We start from the raw sequence: 7,467 nt of genomic DNA on the forward strand, positions 1-7,467 counted from the left end.
AATATTATTAATAGTAAATATTATTATAGTTTCTAGTAAATATTATTAGAGCTCTTTTACAAAGAAAAAGAGATTCAGAGAGTCTCACAGAGGACCTTGTTTATGTTCACATAACTAGTAAGGATTGGGATTAGGATTCAAACCCAGGTCTGTTTAATTCAATTCAAAAGTCAATCTTTTTCACATTATACTTTATGACCTTATGAGTTCATCTGCATCTATTCTTGTATAATGTTTTGAGTTGGTTTCCATGTCAGGAGAAAATTGCCAATGATGCAGTCAGCTGTGAACTGATTCCCAAAAACAGGTTCTAATCACCAGCAATATGAGTGAATAAGTGCATGAATTTTTAACGTCTGTGTCAGGAAATAGATTCTTTTTTTTTTTTTTTAAAGATTTTTAAAAAAGATTTTATTTATTTATTTGTCAGGGAGAGAGAGAGAGAGCATAAGCAGGGGGAGCTGTAGGCAGAGGGAGAAGCAGGTTCCCTGCTGAGCAGGGAGCCCAATGCGGGACTCCATCCCAGGACCCTGAGATCATGACCTGAGCCAAAGGCAGACGCTTAACCATCTGAGCCACTGAGGTGACCCAGGAAAATAGATTCTTGAGAGTGACATGGCACTCTTGCTCTGTGTCTCTGTCTCTATTTCTCTGCCATATGGGTGGGGTGAAAATTCTTGCCCAAGTCTTCTAGTTGGATTTTTCTTTGAAAAGGAATTGTGATTGTTGTTCTACTTTCTTCCCTTGTAATCTATTTAGAGAAATGAAAGGTAGCATAAACAGCACTGAAGTCATTAAGGTGACTTAGAAATTCGTACAAGCTGACAGTTTGTTAAACTTTTTGTCTAGGGTTTTCTTTTTTCTTTTGTAAATGGCTGCAAATTTCATTTCTCAAAATATTTATTTTATTGTCTCTGATAGCCTGCTGTCCTCTTTCTCTCAGTACAGATTTAGTAAAGAATGCCATAAAAGTAACAAATGACAAAACCATTATTTGCCAGAAACATGGCATTAAAACCCAGAATAACAAATGACTTCAATGTAGTTGATATTTCAGAGACATTAAAAGCTTTCTATTCAAATTGAAAAGAAAAAAAGCCCTTTCTTATAATTATTAATGTCACTAAAGCTCCTTAATAAATACTCATTTAAATTTCCTCTTAGTGTAAAATATAACATTTTATCTGTCTGTCATGTATTTGAAAATATTATATGTATATTTGAGTTTGAAAAATGTGTTAGCTCAAGTATATGAATATTCTTTTGTAGAAGATTTGGGGGGCAGGCCTATGGGAAACTAATATAACATTTTAAATATTATGATAAACTCATAAATTGGTTAAATTTGTTCTAAACCTCTTACACTTGCAAATTTGAAGGCAGAGTCCTATTTTGGCACTAGCTTGTATTGCCAATAGCTGATGAAAATATTTTCTAGTTGTTGTTGTTTTTCTAGTTGTTTTCTGTTTTTAGGATTCTTAAGGGAATTTTCCAATCATCAAATATTCTTTGAAGAATCAACATTTACTTAACGTTAGCAGTTTTAATGAAAATCTCTTAAAAATTTATTTCTTAAGTTTCTGTTTCTTTGGTACATGTGAAAGCCTTAGCTCAATTTTTTTGGTAACTCATATTTGTCATTATAAAAGTCAGTTATTGTATCACATAGAAAAATAGTAATATACTCAGGTGCTCCCAAAATCCATTGCCAGATTTCTATGCTTTGAGTATATTTATTATTTTGAGCATATTAAGATTTTTCCATAACCCTTTCACCCACCCATGGATCTTCAACTTTATTTTTTGCTGTTATCAGTGTAGCTGTTTCTAATAATTCAATGGAAGTTCTTTTTGTTCAGTGTGATTGGGAACTACAGTTTATCTTCAATGAAAATGCTGGTAAAAGTAGGATCTATAATAATGGTATATAGTACAATAAGTATTTCACTTGAATAAAACATAAACATATTTCTGTTGGCCAATATTTTCAGATAAGACCAAGGCTTATTTCTTGCGTAGGGATTTGTGATCGGAATTTCTTACTTTCTTACATAAACCAGACACATAATTGTATCAGGCAATTCCATACCTGGCCAATGGAACTAATTAAATTTGTTATAATTACACTTAAAATAAGGATTAGATAGTCATAGGTAAAGCACCATATTATTAAGTATTATTGGTTAATACTGGAGTTCAAAGACCTGTAGTCATTTGTTATTGTAAAAATTTGCTACAAACCTGTGGCTTAAAACAACAAAAAATTATTACCTTACGGTTTAGTAGGTTAAAAGTCCAACTTGCCTCTCACTGGACCAAAATCAAGGTGTCAGCAGGGTGGTGTTCCTGTCTGGAAGCTCTAGGGAAGAATTTTTTTTTCCCAGCTTCTAGAGGCTTCTCATGTTCCTTGGCTCATTCCCTGCTTTCTGCATCTTTAAAGCCAGTAACATCATCCTCTTTCTATAGCTGGGAGAGGTTTTCTGCTCTTAAAGACTCATGTGATTAGATTGACCCCCCCTTCCTCTTTAGTAATCCAGAATAATCTCTCCATCTCAAGGACAGGCAACAAAAGCAAAACTACAGTGCGACTATATCAAACTAAAAGGCTTCTGCACAGCAAAGGAAGCCATCAATGTAATGAAAAGGCAACCTGTGGAATGGGAGAAAATATTTGCTAACCACAAATATGTTAATATCCAAAACATTTATAAAGAATTCATACAACTCAATAGCAAAAAAATGGCAAAAATGGGCAAAGGATCTGAATAGACATTTTTCCAAAGAAGACATACTGTTCACTGATGTGTGAATGGATAAAGAAAATGCAATATATATGTGTGCATATATGTATATATTTGTACATATATATGTGCATTATATATACACACACACATTATTCATTCATAAAACAGATGGTAATAATGCCATTTGTGATGACCTGGAGGACACTCTGCTAAATGAAATAAACCAGATACAGAAAGACAAATACCATATGATCTCATTTATATGTGGAATCTAAAAAGTCAAACTCATAGAAACAGATTAGAATGGTAGTTACCAGGGGCTGGTGATAGGAGAAATGGGGAGATGTTGGTTAAAAGGTACAAAATTTGAGTTTTAAGATGAATAAGTTCTGGGGATCTAATGTATAACATGGTGACTACTGTTAATAATACTGTATTGTAGGGGCGCCTGGGTGGCTCAGTTGTTGGGCGTCTGCCTTCGGTTCAGGTCATGATCCCAGGGTCCCGGGATCGAGGCCCGCATCAGGCTCTCTGCTCTGTGGAAAGCCTGCTTCTCCCTCTCCCACTCCCCCTGCTTGTGTTCCCTCTCTTGCTGTGTCTCTGCCAAATAAATAAATAAAATCTTTAAAAAATAATAATAATACTGTATTGTATACTTGAAATTCACTAAGGGAGTAAATAAGTGTTCTCACCACACATAAAAATGATTAACTATCTGAAGTGATAGACGTCTTAATTAGCTTGATTGTGGTAATCCTTTAACAATGTATATGTACATCAAATCATCATGTTGTATGCTTTAAATGTATAAAATTTTAATTTGTCAATTATACCTCAATAAAGGTGGAAAAATAATCACATCAGCAAAATCTCTTTTTCCATGTAAGATAACATATTCACAAGGTCAAAGAATGAGGACATGAGTATCTTTGGGGGGACCATTATTCTGCCTACCACATGCTGCCTTAGAGCCCCCCAAAACTCATGTTCATCTCATATACAAAATACACTCACCCCATCACAAGGTCCTCCAAAGTCTCAACCAATTATAGCATCAACTTAAAGTCTAAAATATCATCAGCTCCAAAGTGTAAATCCCATTATCTAAATTTTCTGTATTCAGTATGGGTGAGGCTATTGGTATAATCCATCCTAGGACAGAATTCCTCTCCATTTGTTTATCTGTGAAACTCAAGAAACAAGTCACCTCCTCTGAAAATATAGTGGTGGGATAGGCATAGGATAAGAGTTATAAACATTCCAGTTCAAAAGATATCAGGAGCGTATCCTTTTATTCTTCCATTTGCTTCTCAAAGTTCTCCAACCTCTACCCACTGCCTAATTCCAAGGCATTTCCACATTTTTAGGTATTTATTAATACTCCACCCTTAGTGAAAGCTTAATCAATTCTTCCTTTTCCCCACCCCATTCTAACAACCTATATTTTTTATAGCCATGTATTAGTTTTGTCTATTCTAGAACATCATGTAAATAAAGTCATACAGTGTTTACTCTCACTTTCTTTTGGCGGGGGCAGCATAATGTTTTGGATTTTCATTTAAATTTTTGGTGTTAGTAGTTAATTTTATGCTGAGTAATATTCTGTTGCATGAACATGTATATCTATAGATATAAACATATCTATAGATATGTTTATCTATTTTCTTGTTTGGGATGTTCTCATGTTTTGGTTGGAATAAATTGCTATGAACATTCCTTAATAAGTCAATCTATGGATATGTATTTTTATTTCTTTTGATTAAATACATATTCATGAAATTGCTGTATCATACTATAGATGTATGTTTAGAAATTGCTTATATAATTTTACATTTGTGAAATAGTATGTTATGAAAAGTTTGATTGCTCTATACTTGAAATGATCAGCCTGGTTTCTACCAAGTATGTAGTGGTACCTCATTGTGGTTAAATTTAAATTTATTCTACCCTAATGATTAATGATGTCAAGCATCTTTTTATTTCCCTTCTCCTCCCCAAATACTTCTAGGACTTCTTCATTATTATTGGTTTTTATATTTTTAATATATTATATAATATGTTATTTTTATATTATACCTTGATGTAGTTTTCTTGTTCTCATCTTGCTTGGGGTACATTGTGTTTCTTGATTCTGTAGATTAATAATTTTTGACAAATCTGGAAAATTTTCAGTTATTATTTATTTAAATATTTTATTTGTCCATTCCTTTTGGAACTCTCTTACACATGTGTTAGACTGTATGATACTGTCCCATAAGTTTTTTTTCCCAAATTTTATTTAAATTCAATTAATTAACATAGAGTGTATTATTAGTTTCATAGGTAGAGTTCAGGGATTCATCAGTTGCCTATAACACCCAGTGCTCTTACATCATATGCTCTCCTTAATGCCCATCACCAGGTTACCCCATCCTCGCACCCACCTACCATCCAGCAATCTCAGTTTGTTTCCTATGGTTTAGAGTCTCTTGTGGTTTGTCTCCCTCTCTGATTTTGTCTTGTTTTATTTTTCCCTCCCTTCTCCTATGATCCTCTGTTTTGTTTCTTAAATTCCACATATCTGTGAGATCATATGATAATTGTCTTTCTCTGACTGACTTATTTCACTTCACTTCACTATGCTCTTAAAATTATTTGTGTTTCTTTGGTGTTGGTTGTGATCTCTCCTCTTTCATTCATGATTTTATTAATTTGGGTCTTTTGTCTTCTTTTTGATAAGTCTAGCTAGGGGTTTATTGAGCTTATTAATTCTTTCAAAGAACCAGCTTCTAGTTTCATTGATCTGTTCTACTGTTTTTTTTTTTTTTTTTTTTGGTTTCTATTTCATTTATTTCTGTTGTAATCTTTATTATTTCTCTTCTCCTGCTTGGTTTCATATATTTGCTGTTCTTTCTCCAGCTCCTTTAGGTGTAAGGTGAGCTTGTGTATTTGAGACTTTTCTAGTTTCTTGAGAAAGGCTTGCATTGCTATATACTTTCCTCTTAGGATGGCCTTTTCGGTATCCTATAGGTTTTGAAGAGTTGTGTTTTCATTTTCATTTGTTTCCATGAATTTTAAAATTCTTCTTTAATTTCCTGGTTGACCCATTCATTCTTTAGTAGGATGCTCTTTAACCTTCATGTATTTGTGTTCCTTCCAAATTTTCTCTTGTGATTGAGTTCAGGTTTTACAGCATTGTGGTCTGAGAATATGCAGGAAATGATCCCAATCTTTTGGTACCAGTTCAGACCTGATTTGTGACCCAGTATGTGATCTATTCTGGATAATGTTCCATGTGCACTCAAAAGAATGTGTAGTCTGTTGCTTTAGGATGAAATGCTCTGAATGTATCTGTGAAGTCCATCTGTCCAGTGTGTTATTCAAAGCCCTTGTTTCCTTGCAGTGAGTCGGGTGTTAAAGTACCCTACTATTATTGTATTATCAATGTGTTTCTTTAATTTTGTTATTAATTGGTTTATATAATTGGCTGCTCCCAAGTTAGGGGCATAAATATTTATAATTGTTAGATCTTCTTGTTGGATAGACCCTTTAATTATGACATAGTGTCCCTCCTCATCTCTTATGAACAGTCTCTGGTTTAAAATCTAATTTGTCTGATATAAGGATTGCTAGCTACCTCAGCTTTCTTTTGATGTCCATTGGCATGGTAAATTTTTCTCCACCCCCTCATTTTCAATCTGGAGATATGTTTGGGTCTAAAATAAGTCTCTTGGGGACAACATGTCAATGGATCTGTTTTTTTTTTTTTTAAAGATTTTATTTATTTATTTGACAGAGACAGAGACAGTGAGAGTGGGAACACAAGCAGGGGGAGTGGGAGAGGGAGAAGCAGGCTTCCCACCGAGCGGGGAGCCGGATGCAGGGCTTGATCCCAGGACTCTGGGATCACGACCCGAGCCAAAGGCAGACGCTTAATGACTGAGCCACCCAGGCGCCCTGGTTTTTTATTTTTTTTAATCCACTCTGATACCCTGTATCTTTTGATTGGAGAATTTAATCCATTTACATTCAGATTAATTATTGAAAGCTATGAATTTGGTACCATTATATTACCTGTAAAGTTACTGTTTCTGTAGATTGTCTCTGTTCCTTTCTGGTCTTTGTTATTTTTGGGCTCTCTCTTCCCTCAAAGAATCCTCTTTAGTATTTCTTGCAGGACTGGTTTGGTGATCACAAATTTTTTTAGTTTATTTTTTGTCCTGGAAGCTTTTTATCTCTCCTTCTATTCTGAATGACAGCCTTGCTGCATAAAGTATTCTTGGTTGCATATTTTTCCTCATTTAGCACCTTGAACATATCATGCCAGTCCTTTCTGGCCTGCCAGGTCTCTGTGGACAGGTCTGCTGCCAGCCCTATGTTTCTAAATTGTAGGTTAAGGAGCTCTTGCCTCAAGCTGCTTTCAGGATTTTCTCTTTATCTCTGAAATTTGCAATCTTCACTATTACATGTCGGGGTGTTGACTTATTTTTATTGATTTTGAGGGGATTTCTCTGTGCCTCCTGGCCTTGAATGCCTGTTTCCTTCTCCAGATTAGGGAAGTTCTCAGCTATTTTTTGTTGAAATAAACCTTCTGCCCCACCCCCTCTCTCTCTTTCCTCCTCTTCTGGGACCCCTATTATTCTAATATTATTGCACTTTATGGTATCACTGATTTCTCGACGTCTTCCCTCAAGATCCAGTAGTTGATTTTCTCTCTTTTCCTCAGCTTCCTTACTTTCCATCA

The sequence above is a fragment of the Halichoerus grypus genome, chromosome 6 (assembly GCF_964656455.1).
Source record: "Halichoerus grypus chromosome 6, mHalGry1.hap1.1, whole genome shotgun sequence".
NCBI lineage: Eukaryota > Metazoa > Chordata > Mammalia > Carnivora > Phocidae > Halichoerus > Halichoerus grypus.